The sequence below is a fragment of the Bufo bufo genome, chromosome 10 (genome assembly GCF_905171765.1).
Source record: "Bufo bufo chromosome 10, aBufBuf1.1, whole genome shotgun sequence".
NCBI lineage: Eukaryota > Metazoa > Chordata > Amphibia > Anura > Bufonidae > Bufo > Bufo bufo.
Genome location: NC_053398.1, coordinates 95,588,800 through 95,605,079, shown reverse-complemented (window position 1 = coordinate 95,605,079; position 16,280 = coordinate 95,588,800). Strand labels below are relative to the sequence as shown.

The 16,280-nt window shown below is 45.2% G+C and overlaps 2 non-coding genes across 2 annotated transcripts; both read left to right on the top strand.

Annotated features, from left to right (window-relative positions):
• Nucleotides 1-2,249: 2,249 nt before the first annotated feature.
• Nucleotides 2,250-2,322, top strand: TRNAV-UAC. The gene has a single exon. It is a non-coding gene; the product is annotated as a tRNA-Val (tRNA).
• A 350-nt stretch (nucleotides 2,323-2,672) lies between these two features.
• On the top strand, nucleotides 2,673-2,745 carry TRNAV-UAC. Its single transcript has one exon. It is a non-coding gene; the product is annotated as a tRNA-Val (tRNA).
• The last annotated feature ends 13,535 nt before the right edge of the window (nucleotides 2,746-16,280 follow it).

Genomic DNA, 16,280 nt, shown 5'->3' with positions numbered 1-16,280 from the left:
ATCCGAAAGGTGCTCTTTGGAATGTGGGCCCCTTTGCGCACCTAGGCTGCAAAAAAGTGTCACACATGTGGTATCGCTGTACTCAGGAGAAGTTGGGGAATGTTTTTTGGGCTGTCATTTTACATATACCCATGCTGGGTGAGAGAAATATCTTGGCAAAAGACAACTTTTCCCTTTTTTTTATACAAAGTTGGCATTTGACCAAGATATTTATCTCACCCAGCATGGGTATATGTAAAATGACACCCAAAAACACATTGCCCAACTTCTCTTGAGTACAGCGATACCACATGTGTGACACTTTTTTGCAGCCTAGGTGGGCAAAGGGGCCAACATTCCAAAGAGCAACTTTCGGATTTCACAGGTCATTTACCTACTTACCACACATTAGGGCCCCTGGAAAATGCCAGGGCAGTATAACTACCCCACAAGTGACCCCATTTTGGAAAGAAGACACCCCAAGGTATTCCGTGAGGGGCATGGCGACTTCCTAGAATTTTATATTTTTTGTCACAAGTTAGCGGAAAATGATGATTTTTTTTTTTCCCTTACAAAGTCTCATATTCCACTAACTTGTGACAAAAAATAAAAACTTCCATGAACTCACTATGCCCATCACGAAATACCTGGGGGTGTCTTCTTTCCAAAATGGGGTCACTTGTGGGGTAGTTATACTGCCCTGGCATTCTAGGGGCCCAAATGTGTGGTAAGAAGTTTGAAATCAAAATGTGTAAAAAATGACCGGTGAAATCCGAAAGGTGCTCTTTGGAATATGGGCCCCTTTGCCCACCTAGGCTGCAAAAAAGTGTCACACATGTGGTATCTCCGTATTCAAGAGAAGTTGGGCAATGTGTTTTGGGGTGTCATTTTACATATACCCATGCTGGGTGAGAGAAATATCTTGGCAAAAGACAACTTTTCCCATTTTTTTATACAAAGTTGGCATTTGAACAAGATATTTATCTCACCCAGCATGGGTATATGTAAAAGGACACCCCAAAACACATTCCCCAACTTCTCCTGAGTACGGCGATACCACATGTGTGGCACTTTTTTGCAATCTAGGTGGGCAAAGGGGCCCACATTCCAAAGAGCACCTTTCGGATTTCACCGGTCATTTTTTACACATTTTGATTTCAAACTACTTACCACATATTTGGGCCCCTAGAATGCCAGGGCAGTATAACTACCCCACAAGTGACCCCATTTTGGAAAGAAGACACCACAAGGTATTCGCTGATGGGCATAGTGAGTTCATAGAAGTTTTTATTTTTTGTCACAAGTTAGTAGAATATGAGACTTTGTAAGAAAAAAAAATCATCATTTTCCACTAACTTGTGACAAAAAATAAAAAGTTCTATGAACTCACTATGCCCATCAGCGAATACCTTAGGGTGTCTACTTTCCGAAATGGGGTCATTTGTGGGGTGTTTGTACTGTCTGGGCATTGTAGAACCTCAGGAATCATGACAGGTGCTCAGAAAGTCAGAGCTGCTTCAAAAAGCGGAAATTCACATTTTTGTACCATAGTTTGTAAACGCTATAACTTTTACCCAAACCATTTTTTTTTTTTACCCAAACATTTTTTTTTTATCAAAGACATGTAGAACAATAAATTTAGAGCAAAATTTATATATGGATGTCGTTTTTTTTGCGAAATTTTACAACTGAAATTGAAAAATGTCATTTTTTTGCAAAAAAATAGTTAAATTTCGATTAATAACAAAAAAAAGTAAAAATGTCAGCAGCAATGAAATACCACCAAATGAAAGCTCTATTAGTGAGAAGAAAAGGAGGTAAAATAAATTTGGGTGGTAAGTTGCATGACCGAGCAATAAAAGGTGAAAGTAGGGTAGGTCAGAAGTGTAAAAAGTGGCCTGGTCTTTAAGGGTGTTTAAGCTATAGGGGCTGAGGTGGTTAAAAAGAATCACATAACCTAAAATAATGCGGATACGTTTTCCAAAAGTTTATATATTAAGACGAAAAAACAGTCAGTTATATGGCAAAACCCTAAATAGTTTTTATATAAGACTTACATGAAGCAGGTCCTAGGTGAAGACCAAAGTAAAAGCTTCAATAGCTGCGTCCTTTCAATTTAAAGAACTTAACTGGTTTCCACTTTAAGATTCATATAGTCAAGAGAAATTGTTGAATTTGCCATTGGGGAGGCACAATTTTCTTCACATTTAAGATGCTCCTTGACAGGCATTATATTGTTTCAAAGGACGATTGCGCTATTTAGCAGTTCAGGTTTCATAGTGTAGTGGTCATCACGTCTGCTTTACACGCAGAAACGCCTGGGTTCAATCCCCAGTGAAGCCTTTTACTTTCCCAAACGCATCTTAAAAAGAATCACAAAACCTAAAATAATGCAGATACGTTTTCCAAAAGTTTATATTTTAAGACGAAAAAACAGTCAGTTTTATGGCAAAACCCTAAATAGTTTTTATATCAGACTTACATGAAGCAGGTCCTAGGTGAAGACCAAAGTAAAAGCTTCAATAGCTGCGTCCTTTCAATTTAAAGCTCTTAACTGGTTTCCACTTTAAGATTCATATAGTCAAGAGAAATTGTTGAATTTGCCATTGGGGAGGCACAATTTTGTTCACATCTAAGATGCTCCTTGACAGGCATAATTTTTTCAAAGGACGATTGGGCTTTTTAGCTGTTCTGGTTTCATAGTGTAGTGGTCATCACGTCTGCTTTACACGCAGAAGCTCCTGGGTTCAATCCCCAGTGAAGCCTTTTACTTTCCCAAACGCATCTTAAAAAGAATCACAAAACCTAAAATAATGCGGATCTGTTTTCCAAAAGTTTATATATAAAGATGAAAAAACAGTCAGTTTTATGGCAAAACCCTAAATAGTTTTTATATCAGACTTACATGAAGCAGGTCCTAGGTGAAGACCAAAGTAAAAGCTTCAATAGCTGCGTCTTTTAAATTTAAAGCTCTTAATAGTGTAGTGGTCATCCCGTCTGCTTTACATGCGGATACGTTTTCCAAAAGTTTATATATTAAGACTAGAGTTGAGCGAACACCTGGATGTTGGGGTTCGAGAAGTTCGGCCGAACTTCCCGGAAATGTTCGGTTCGGGATCCGAACCCGACCCAAACTTCATCCCGAACCCGAACCCCATTGAAGTCAATGGGGACACGAACTTTTGGGCACTAAAAAGGCTGTAAAACAGCCCAGGAAAGAGCTAGAGGGCTGCAAAAGGCAGCAACATGTAGGTAAATCCCCTGCAAACAAATGTGGATAAAGAAATGAATTATAATAAAAATTAAAAAAATAAAAATTAACCAATATCAATTGGACAGAGGTCCCATAGCAGAGAATCTGGCTTCACGTCAGCAGAGAATCAGTCTCTTCATGCCATAGCAAAGAATCTGGCTTCATGTTAGCAGAGAATCAGTCTCTTCATGCCATAGCAGAGAATCTGGCTTCATGTCAGCACAGAATCAGTCTTCATGTCATAGCAGAGAATCAGGCTTCACGTCACCCACCACTGAAACAGGCCACTGTCACACATTTAGGCCCCGGCACCCAGACAGAGGAGAGAGGTTCCGTAACAGAGAATCTGGCCTTATGTCAGCACAGAATCAGTCTTCATGTCATAGCAGAGAATCAGGCTTCACGTCACCCACCACTGGAACAGGCCACTGTCACACATTTAGGCCCCGGCACCCAGACAGAGGAGAGAGGTCCCGTAACAGAGAATCTGCCCGTATGTCAGCGCAGAATCAGTCTTCATTTCATAGCAGAGAATCAGGCATCACGTCACCCACCACTGGAACAGGCCACTGTCACACATTTAGGCTCCGGCACCCAGACAGAGGAGAGAGGTTCCGTAACAGAGAATCTGGCCTTATGTCAGCACAGAATCAGTCTTCATGTCATAGCAGAGAATCAGGCTTCACGTCACCCACCACTGGAACAGGCCACTGTCACACATTTAGGCCCCGGCACCCAGACAGAGGAGAGAGGTCCCGTAACAGAGAATCTGCCCGTATGTCAGCGCAGAATCAGTCTTCATTTCATAGCAGAGAATCAGGCATCACGTCACCCACCACTGGAACAGGCCACTGTCACACATTTAGGCTCCGGCACCCAGACAGAGGAGAGAGGTCCCGTAACAGAGAATCTGGCCTTATGTCAGCGCAGAATCAGTCTTCATGTCATAGCAGAGAATCAGGCTTCACGTCACCCACCACTGGAACAGGCCACTGTCACACATTTAGGCCCAGGCACCCAGGCAGAGGAGAGAGGTCCCGTAACAGAGAATCTGGCCTTATGTCAGCGCAGAATCAGTCTTCATGTCATAGCAGAGAATCAGGCTTCACGTCAGCCACCACTGGAACAGGCCACTGTCACACATTTAGGCCCAGGCACCCAGGCAGAGGAGAGAGGTCCCGTAACAGAGAATCTGGCCTTATGTCAGCGCAGAATCAGTCTTCATGTCATAGCAGAGAATCAGGCTTCACGTCACCCACCACTGGAACAGGCCACTGTCACATATTTAGGCCCAGGCACCCAGGCAGAGCAGAGAGGTCCCGTAACAGAGAATCTGGCCTTATGTCAGCGCAGAATCAGTCTTCATGTCATAGCAGAGAATCAGGCTTCACGTCACCCACTACTGGAACAGGCCACTGTCACACATTTAGGCCCAGGCACCCAGGCAGAGGAGAGAGGTCCCGTAACAGAGAATCTGGCCTTATGTCAGCGCAGAATCAGTCTTCATGTCATAGCAGAGAATCAGGCTTCACGTCACCCACCACTGGAACAGGCCACTGTCACACATTAAGGCCCCGGCACCCAGGCAGAGGAGAGAGTTTCCCGTAACAGAGAATCTGGCCTTATGTCAGCGCAGAATCAGTCTTCATGTCATAGCAGAGAATCAGGCATCAACAGGCCACTGTCACATTTTTAGGACCAGGCACCCAGACAGAGGAGAGAGGTCCCGTAACAGAGAATCAGGCCTTATGTCAGCGCAGAATCAGTCTTCATGTCATAGCAGAGAATCAGGCTTCACGTCACCCACCACTGGAACAGGCCACTGTCACACATTTAGGCCCCGGCACCCAGACAGAGGAGAGAGGTCCCGTAACAGAGAATCTGGCCTTATGTCAGCGCAGAATCAGTCTTCATGTCATAGCAGAGAATCAGGCTTCACGTCACCCACCACTGGAACAGGCCACTGTCACACATTTAGGCCCAGGCACCCAGGCAGAGCAGAGAGGTCCCGTAACAGAGAATCTGGCCTTATGTCAGCACAGAATCTGTCTTCATGTCATAGCAGAGAATCAGGCTTCACGTCACCCACCACTGGAACAGGCCACTGTCACACATTTAGGCCCCGGCACCCAGGCAGAGGAAAGAGGTCCCGTAACAGAGAATCTGGCCTTATGTCAGCACAGAATCTGTCTTCATGTCATAGCAGAGAATCAGGCTTCACGTCACCCACAACTGGAACAGGCCACTGTCACACATTAAGGCCCCGGCACCCAGGCAGAGGAGAGAGGTCCCGTAACAGAGAATCTGGCCTTATGTCAGCACAGAATCTGTCTTCATGTCATAGCAGAGAATCAGGCTTCACGTCACCCACCACTGGAACAGGCCACTGTCACATATTTAGGCCCAGGCACCCAGGCAGAGGAGAGAGGACCCGTAACAGAGAATCTGGCCTTATGTCAGCGCAGAATCAGTCTTCATGTCATATCAGAGAATCAGGCTTCACGTCACCCACCACTGGAACAGGCCACTGTCACACATTTAGGCACCGGCACCCAGACAGAGGAGAGGTTCACTCAACTTTGGGTTGCCCCGCAATATAATGGTAAAATGAAAATAGTATTGAATGAGGAAGTGCCCTGGAGTAGAATAATATATTGTTAAGTGGAGGTAGTTAATATCTAATCTGCACAAGGGATGGACAGGTCCTGTGGGATACATGCCTGGTTCATTTTTATGAACGTCAGCTTGTCCACATTGGCTGTAGACAGACGGCTGCGTTTGTCTGTAATGACGCCCCCTGCCGTGCTGAATACACGTTCAGACAAAACGCTGGCCGCCGGGCAGGCCAGCACCTCCAAGGCATAAAAGGCTAGCTCTGGCCACGTGGACAATTTGGAGACCCAGAAGTTGAATGGGGCTGAACCATCAGTCAGTACGTGGAGGGGTGTGCACAGGTACTGTTCCACCATGTTAGTGAAATGTTGCCTCCTGCTAACACGTTCCGTATCAGGTGGTGGTGCAGTTAGCTGTGGCGTGGTGACAAAACTTTTCCACATCTCTGCCATGCTAACCCTGCCCTCAGAGGAGCTGGCCGTGACACAGCTGCGTTGGCGACCTCTTGCTCCTCCTCTGCCTTCGCCTTGGGCTTTCACTGGTTCCCCTGTGACATTTGGGAATGCTCTCAGTAGCGCGTCTACCAACGTGCGCTTGTACTCGCGCATCTTCCTATCACGCTCCAGTGTAGGAAGTAAGGTGGGCACATTGTCTTTGTACCGGGGATCCAGCAGGGTGGCAACCCAGTAGTCCGCACACGTTAAAATGTGGGCAACTCTGCTGTCGTTGCGCAGGCACTGCAGCATGTAGTCGCTCATGTGTGCCAGGCTGCCCAGAGGTAAGGACAAGCTGTCCTCTGTGGGAGGCGTATCGTCATCGTCCTGTGTTTCCCCCCAGCCACGCACCAGTGATGGGCCCGAGCTGCTTTGGGTGCCACCCCGCTGTGAACATGCTTCATCCTTATCCTCCTCCACCTCCTCCTCATCCAGTAGTGGGCCCTGTCTGGCCACATTTGTACCTGGCCTCTGGTGTTGCAAAAAATCTCCCTCTGAGTCACTTCGAAGAGACTGGCCTGAAAGTGCTAAAAATGACCCCTCTTCCTCCTGGGCCACCTCCTCTTCCATCATCGCCCTAAGTGTTTTCTCAAGGAGACATAGAAGTGGTATTGTAACGCTGATAACGGCGTCATCGCCACTGGCCATGTTGGTGGAGTACTCGAAACAGCGCAACAGGGCACACAGGTCTCGCATGGAGGCCCAGTCATTGGTGGTGAAGTGGGGCTGATCCGCAGTGCGACCGACCCGTGCGTGCTGCAGCTGAAACTCCACTATGGCCTGCTGCTGCTCGCGCAGTCTGTCCAGCATATGCAAGGTGGAGTTCCACCTGGTGGGTACGTCGCATATGAGGCGGTGAGTGGGAAGGCCGAAGTTACGCTGTAGCGCAGACAGGCGAGCAGCGGCAGGGTGTGAACGCCGGAAGCGCGAACAGACGGCCCGCACTTTATGCAGCAGCTCTGACATGTCGGGGTAGTTGCGAATGAACTTCTGCACCACCAAATTCAGCACATGCGCCAGGCAAGGGATGTGCGTCAAACTGGCTAGTCCCAGAGCTGCAACGAGATTTCGCCCATTATCGCACACCACCAGGCCGGGCTTGAGGCTCACCGGCAGCAACCACTCGTCGGTCTGTTGTTCTATACCCCCCCACAACTCCTGTGCGGTGTGGGGCCTGTCCCCCAAACATATGAGTTTCAGAACGGCGTGCTGACGTTTACCCCGGGCTGTGCTGAAGTTGGTGGTGAAGGTGTGTGGCTGACTGGATGAGCAGGTGGAAGAAGAGGAGGAGGAAGCTGAGTAGGAGGAGGAGGAGACAGGAGGCAAAGAATGTTGCCCTGCGATCCTTGGCGGCGGAAGGACGTGCGCCAAACAGCTCTCCGCCTGGGGCCCAGCCGCCACTACATTTACCCAGTGTGCAGTTAGGGAGATATAGCGTCCCTGGCCGTGCTTACTGGTCCACGTATCTGTGGTTAGGTGGACCTTGCCACAGATGGCGTTGCGCAGTGCACACTTGATTTTATCGGACACTTGGTTGTGCAGGGAAGGCACGGCTCTCTTGGAGAAGTAGTGCCGGCTGGGAACAACATACTGTGGGACAGCAAACGACATGAGCTGTTTGAAGCTGTCTGTGTCCACCAGCCTAAATGACAGCATTTCATAGGCCAGTAGTTTAGAAATGCTGGCATTCAGGGCCAGGGATCGAGGGTGGCTAGGTGGGAATTTACGCTTTCTCTCAAATGTTTGTGAGATGGAGAGCTGAACGCTGCCGTGTGACATGGTTGAGATGCTTGGTGACGCAGGTGGTGGTGTTGGTGGTACATCCCATGTTTGCTGGGCGGCAGGTGCCAACGTTCCTCCAGAGGCGGAGGAGGAGGCCGAGGGGGCAACAGCAGCAGCAGAAGAGGCCGAGGCGGCGGCAGCAGCAAAAGAGGCCGAGGCGGCGGCAGCAGCAGAAGAGGCCGAGGCGGCGGCAGCAGCAGAAGAGGTAGCAGGGGGAGCCTTAGTGACTTCCTTGTTTTTAAGGTGTTTACTCCACTGCAGTTCATGCTTTGCATGCAGGTGCCTGGTCATGCAGGTTGTGCTAAGGTTCAGAACGTTAATGCCTCGCTTCAGGCTCTGATGGCACAGCGTGAAAACCACTCGGGTCTTGTCGTCAGCACATTGTTTGAAGAAGTGCCATGCCAGAGAACTCCTTGAAGCTGCCTTTGGGGTGCTCGGTCCCAGATGGCGGCGGTCAGTAGCAGGCGGAGTCTCTTGGCGGCGGGTGTTCTGATTTTGCCCACTGCTCCCTCTTTTGCTACGCTGTTGGCTCGGTCTCACCACTGCCTCTTCCTCCGAACTGTGAAAGTCAGTGGCACGACCTTCATTGCATGTGGGGTCTAGGACCTCCTCGTCCCCTGCATCGTCTTCCACCCAGTCTTGATCCCTGACCTCCTGTTCAGTCTGCACACTGCAGAAAGACGCAGCAGTTGGCACCTGTGTTTCGTCATCATCAGAGACGTGCTGAGGTGGTATTCCCATGTCCTCATCATCAGGAAAACATAAGTGGTTGTGCGTTAGTGCATTCTATCTCTTCCACCCCTGGGGAAGGGCTAGGTGGATGCCCTTGGGAAACCCTGGCAGCAGAGTCTTCAAACAGCATAAGAGACTGCTGCATAACTTGAGGCTCAGACAGTTTCCCTGATATGCATGGGGGTGATGTGACAGACCGATGGGCTTGGTTTTCATGCGCCATCTGTGCGCTTTCTGCAGAAGACTGGGTGGGAGATAATGTGAACGTGCTGGATCCACTGTCGGCCACCTAATTGACTAATGCCTGTACCTGCTCAGGCCTTACCATCCTTAGAACGGCATTGGGCCCCACCAAATATCGCTGTAAATTCTGCTGGCTACTGGGACCTGAGGTAGTTGGTTCACTAGGACGTGTGGCTGTGGCAGAACGGCCACGTCCTCTCCCAGCACCAGAGGGTCCACTAACACCACCACGACCATGTCCCTTATTAGATGTTTTCCTCATTGTTCCCGTTCACCACAATTTTGAGAATGGCAAATTTGGGAATAGTTTTTCAACCCAGAACAAAAAATGTGCTTTTACGGTCACTACAAATAACTTGACCAGCTAAAACAGTACAGATTTGGTTTAATAGAAATGTGAGGCCTGTTTTTTTTGGCGCTGTGTGACAGGTATAGGTTTAATCACAGAATTAGACTTCTATCTGCACAGTAGCGTGTGTCTTAGGTTTTTCTGAATGACACTATCAGCACCTTCAATGTAAGATATCCTTTTTGGGATAGATTTCAAGTAGGCCTCATATAGCAGAAACTAGTTATTTTGAGAATGGCAAATTTGGGAATAGTTTTTCAACCCAGAACTAAAAATGTGCTTTTACGGTCACTACAAATAACTTGACCAGCTAAAACAGTACAAATTTGGTTGAATAGAAATGTCAGGTCTATTTTTTAGGCGCTGGGTGACAGGCTCAACTTGCCCCTGATGTAGTATATGGCCAAAAAATAACCACACTATTGATGGTTAAATGCACTTCGGTGACACAGGCTCAGCCTGCACCAGATGTAGTATATGGCCAAAAAATAACCAGACTGTTGATGGTTAAATGCACTTCGGTGACACAGGCTCAGCCTGCACCAGATGTAGTATATGGCCAAAAAATAACCAGACTGTTGATGGTTAAATGCACTTCAGTGACACAGGCTCAGCCTGCAGCTGATGTAGGATATAGCACAAAATAACCACACTATTGAATTAAATACACTTGGTGATAGCTTGTGCTGGCGCACCACAAGCCACAGAATGGCCACCGATCACCCCAGAAAAAAAGTGATCTAAAAACGCTCTGGGCAGCCTCAAAAAAGTGAGCAAGTCGATATTAGCACTTCAATGATCCACAGCTGCAGATCGATCACAGAATGAAGTCTTTTGGAGGAGTTAATCTGCCTAATCTTGCCCTAACGTCGCAGCAGCAACCTCTCCCTATGCTTCAATCAGCAGAGTGACGTGCAGCGCTACGTGACCCAAGCTTATATAGAGGCTGGGTCACATGCTGCACTGGCCAATCACAGCCATGCCAATAGTGGGCAAGGCTGTGATGGCCTCTTGGGGCAAGTAGTATAACGCTTGTTGATTGGCTGCTTTGCAGCCTTTCAAAAAGCGCCAAGAAAGCGCCGAACACCGAACCCAGACTTTTACGAAAATGTTCGGGTCCGTGTCACAGACACCCCAAAATTCGGTACGAACCCGAACTATACAGTTCGGGTTCACTCATCCCTAATCAAGTGGACTAAGGCGAGTTAAATAATTTTTAATTTTTTTTTAACCCCTCCAGCGCTATTTTACTTTGCATTCTGTATTCAGAATGTATTATTTTTCCTTACAACATGGTTATAAGGGAAAATAATAGCAATCTACAGTGAATCTTCTGTGAAGAAGTTCGGGTTTGGTACCAAACATGCGTGATTTTTCTCACGCGAGTGCAAAACGCATTACAGTGTTTTGCACTCGCGCGGAAAAATAGCGGGTGTTCCCGCAACGCACCCGCACACTTTCCCGCAACGCCCGTCTGAAAGAGGCCTTAGGACTTGGCCATTTTTTGCAAATCTGACCAGTGTCACTTTAAGTGCTGATAACTTTAAAACGCTTTGACTTACCCAGGCTGTTCTGAGATAGTTTTTTCGTCACATATTGTACTTCATGACCCTGCTAAAATTGGGTCAAAAAATAAATAAAAAATTTGCATAAAAAAAATACCAAAATTTACCAAAAATTAGGAAAAATTTGCAAATTTCCAAGTTTCAATTTCTCTACCTCTATAATACCTCCAAAAATAGTTATTACTTTACATTCCCCATATGTCTACTTCATGTTTGGATCATTTTGGGAATGATATTTAATTTTTTGGGGATGTTACAAGGCTTAGAAGTTTAGAAGCAAATCTTGAAATTTTTCAGAAATTTTCAAAAACCCAATTTTTAGGGACCAGTTCAGGTCTGAAGTCACTTTGCGAGGCTTACATAATAGAAACCACACAAAAATGACCCCATTCTATAAACTACACCCCTCAAGGTATTCAAAACTGATTTGACTAACTTTGTTAACCCTTTAGGTGTTCCACAAGAATTAATGGAAAATAGAGATACAATTTAAAAATTTCACTTTTTTGGCAGATTTTCCATTATAATAATTTTTTTCCAGTTACAAGGCAAGGGTTAACAGCCAAACCAAACTCAATATTTATGGCCCTGATTCTGTAGTTTACAGAAACACCCCATATGTGGTCGTAAAACGCAGAAGGAAAGGAATGCCATACGGTTTTTGGAAGGCAGGTTTTGCTGGACTGTTTTTTTTGACACCATGTCCCATTTGAAGCCCCCCTGATGCACCCCTAGAGTAGAAACTCCAAAAAAGTGGCCCCATTTTAGAAACTACAGGATAGGGTGGCAGTATTGTTGGTACTAGTTTAGGCTACATATGATTTTTGGTTGCTCTATATTACACTTTTTGTGAGGCAAGATAAACAAGAAATACCTGTTTTGGCACAGTTTTTATTTTTTATTTACAACATTCATCTGACAGGTTAGATCATGTGATATTTTATAGACCAGGTTGTCACGGATGCGGCGATACCTAATATGTATACTTTTTTTTTTTTTTTTTTTGTAAGTTTTACACAAGGACTTCATTTTTGAAGCAAAAAAATAATAATCATGTTTTAGTGTTTCCATAGTCTGAGAGCCATCATTTTTTTCAGTTTTTGGGCGATTACCTTGGGTAGGGTATGATTTTTCCGGGATGAGATGACGGTTTTATTGGCACTATTTTGGGGTGCGTGTGACTTTTTGATCGCTTGCTATTACACTTTTTGTGATGTAAGGTGACAAAAAATTGTTTATTTAGCACAGTTTTTATTTTACATTTTTTACGGTGTTCATCTGAGGGGTTAGGTCATGTGATATTTTTATAGAGCCGATCAATACGGACGCAGTGATACCAAATATGTATACTTTTTTTTATTTATGTAAGTTTTACACAATAATATAATAGTGTCTCCATATTCTGAGAGCAATAGTTTTTTTTAGTTTTTGGGCGATTATCTTAGGTAGGGTCTAATTTTTTGTGGGATGAGATGACGGTTTGATTGGCACTATTTAGGGGTTCATATGACTTTTTGATCGCTTGCTATTACACTTTTTGTGATGTAAGGTGACAAAAAATGGTTTATTTAGCACAGTTTTTATTTTTTATGGTGTTCATCTGAGAGGTTAGGTCATGTGATATTTTTATAGAGCCAGTCGATACGAACTCGGGGATACCAAATATGTAGACTTTTTTTTTTATTTATGTAAGTTTTACACAATAACAGCTTTTTTCAAACAAAAAAAAATTAGATGTTTTAGTATCTCCATATTCTGAGCCATATTTTTTTTAATTTTTTTAGGCGATTGTCTCAGGTAGGGGCTCATTTATTGTGGGATGAGGCGACTGTTAGATTGGTACTATTTTGGTAAGCAAACGCCTTTTTGATCGCTTGCTGTTGTACTTTTTGTGATGTAAGGTGACAAAAAAAATGGTTTATTTAGCACAGTTTTTATTTTTTACGATGTTCATCTGAGGGGTTAGGTCATGTGATATGTTTATAGAGCCGGTCGATACGGACGAGGCGATACCTAATATGTATACTTTTTACCATTTTTTTTTAACTTTATTTGGGGAAAAGGAGTTTTTTGTTTATTTTTACTGGAAACTTAATATTTTGGGGGGGGGGAAACTTTATTTTTTCAACTTTTTTTTTTCACTTTATTTTTTTGTCCCACTTTGGGACTTGAACTTTGGGGGGTATATTCCTTTACAATGCATTCCAATACTTCTGTATTGGAATGCATTGGCTGTATGAGTAATACTGTGTGTATTACTCATACAGCTTCCGAAGCCTGTGAGATCCAGGGGGCTGGATCTCACAGGCTCTTCACCGGAAGGCAGCGCGATGCCTTCCTTACACATCGCGCTGCCTTCCATGCCATCGGGTCTCCCCGACAGCCGCATGGGGACCTGATGGCACTGCCGCCGCAACCGCAGGTAAAGCTGCAAACCGCAGGTCTGAATTGACCTGCGGTTTGCGTCAATCGCCGATACGGGGGGGGGGGGTGTCACATTCTCTTCCCCCCCCCCCCCCTTCTGTGACAGGATGCCCGCTGAATGATTTCAGCGGGCATCCTGTTCCGATTAACCCCCGGCGGGTCCTTAAGGACTCGGGAAACATGCCGTACCAGTACGTCATGCGTCCCTAAGGGGTTAAAAAAATGTGTTTTTTTTTGTAGTTATGTGTGCGGAGTTGTTTGAGGGCTAATTTTTTGCGGGATAATCTGTAATTTTTATTGATAACATGCTGAGGGGAGTACAACTTTTTGATCACTTTTTATATAATTTTTTGTGCGAGAAACGACAAAAAAAAAAAAAAAAAAAAAAAAAAAAAAAAAAGGCAAATCAGCCATTTTTAACCTTTTTTTCAGATTACCTTTTTCTGTACGAGATTAATACTTTTATATTTTGATAGTACGGGTGTTTTCGCACACAGCGATACCCATGATGTGTATTTTGTTAAATTTTTTATTCTCACTTTAGGGAAAGGGGGCGATTTGAATATATAAAAACTGTTTCACTTTTTTTTTTTTTTTTTTTTACTATCATTTTTTTACCATCATTAGATTGCTATTGTCATAGACTCCAATGCACTAGCATTGGAGTCTATGAGGGGCTCCATAGGAAACACTGTGCAGCAGTCTCCTGTCATTCACTATGACAGGGACTGCTGCACACAAGCTCCGGCTACTCCGATCGCCACATAGGGCATTACCGGAAGCGCGCACTTCCGGCATTTAGCGTGCTCAGATGCCGTGGGCAGGTTTGAACCCTAGCATAAAAGTCGCAAACTGTGGGTTTGCAACTTTTTAAACTCCATTTGTGCAAATATGTTCGCCCACCACTTTCTGAAAAGTGGCGGCCTACCACTTTTTCACTACTTTGGAGTGCAGCCTCATTCTTGTACTTTGAAATCTACATCAGAATCCACCAGATAATTGCTAATGAGCGCTCATAGGGATTGTCTTTAGCGATTATCTGGTGGTGTAAATGTGCCACCAATTACCCGATGAACGACCAAAACGTTCGTTCATCGGGTAATAGATCATTTGTGCAGACACAAAGTTCGTCGTCAGCATCTGCTGACGGAAAATAAGCCCCTTTTCACACGAGCGAGTATTCAGAGCGGGTGCAATGCGTGATGCGAACGCATTGCGCCCGCACGGAACCTGGACCTATTCATTTCAATGGGGCTGTGTACAAGTGCGTTGGTTTTCACGCATCACTTGTGTGTTGTGTGAAAATAGCAGCATGTTCTATATTCAGCGATTTTCACGCAACGCTGGCCCCATAGAAGTGAATAAAGCGGTGTGAAAATCGTAAGCAACCGCAAGCAGATGCAATGCGTTTTTCGCGGATGGTTGTATACATTGTTTTTTTTTTTTTATCACGCGCTTACAAAGCGCATCAAAATGCATTGCGCCCGCATGATAAAAACTGAACGCGATTGCAGGCAAAACTGAATGACTTTGCCTGCGAAATCGCGCATTTTTCACTGAACGCATTTGCAATGCATACGGACCTATTGTCTGTAAGGGGCCTAAGTCAGTATGGATGCAAATGATGACATTAGCGATTGCTCCTCCCTGTACTGTGGAAGAGATTACTGCATGCATATACAGCAGTCTCCTCCACCGACAAGCAGGCGCTTGCCAGGAAGGAAGGGTTCCTTCTCAACAATCGCCGGCTGTATCATCCCATCTAAAGGGACCTTTAGCTGGCACAGATGTCATTGTGGGTGCATTGAATGTCAGAGGAGGGGTTTTACTAGATTTTCTATGGTTTAATAGATATGTATTTGCTTATCTCATTTACATTTCCGCCCCTATACTTTATTTTTCCAATTTGGAGTTTTGATCTGTTTTCACCAAGTAAACAAGCCCACTGCTTTGTTTCGATTCTGTACGTTGCGCTTCCTGTTGCTGTCTCAAATCAAACCCATGATGCACTTCTGCTTTCTCTGCCACAGCTCCAGCACGGCCAACCAGTTTACTCCCCTGTCACTGCCCCGCCCATGGACATAACAGGAAATAAGAAAGAGCAGCATGGAAACGGTCATGTGACTACAGCCCAGAAGGGAAGGCAGGAGTAATAAAAAGGTAAACTAAATAAGTTACAAAATTATAGCTAACTTCATTATTGGTTATGTTAAAGGATACTGATGCAAACTGGAAACCCCTTTAATTTATCATGTGGCATTTGCCCATTAAAAATTAAGCACACCCTCCATCTGCACAGGTAATATCAATACTGGCATAGAAAACAACAGTTTTGATAAATGTTGCATTCAAACAAACTCAATAAAAAAAATTAAAAAAAACATAAATTTCTGTCTATGATGTTCCCTGAGTGGTATAAATGACATATACTTGTGCACTGTAACGTTTTATATCGGTGTTACACCAGAAAGCCAACTGCATTCCATGATCGCATCGCTGGAGCAAGATGGGCAAGCAGAAGGAGCTCCGCCCTCCGTAAAGCAACTTAGGTGCCACTATTAGGCCCAATTCACACGACTCGGGTTTTGCCCTTCCACGTGCTTCCTGGTGCCTGCAGCAAAAGATAGGATACGCTCTACCTTTGGCCGCAAGTCAATGGCTCCGCACCGCGATGCGGGGTGCGCACAGCCAGAGTCTGTGTTTTGCAGTCCACAAAACCGACAGGGTGGCAAGTAGCAAAGGAGTTAAGTGACAGAATTGTGTCTCGGATCCTTGATGTTGCAGTGGACCTATTGCGATGAAGTGAAAAAAATAAAAATAAAAAAAGGGATACATGCATAAAAACA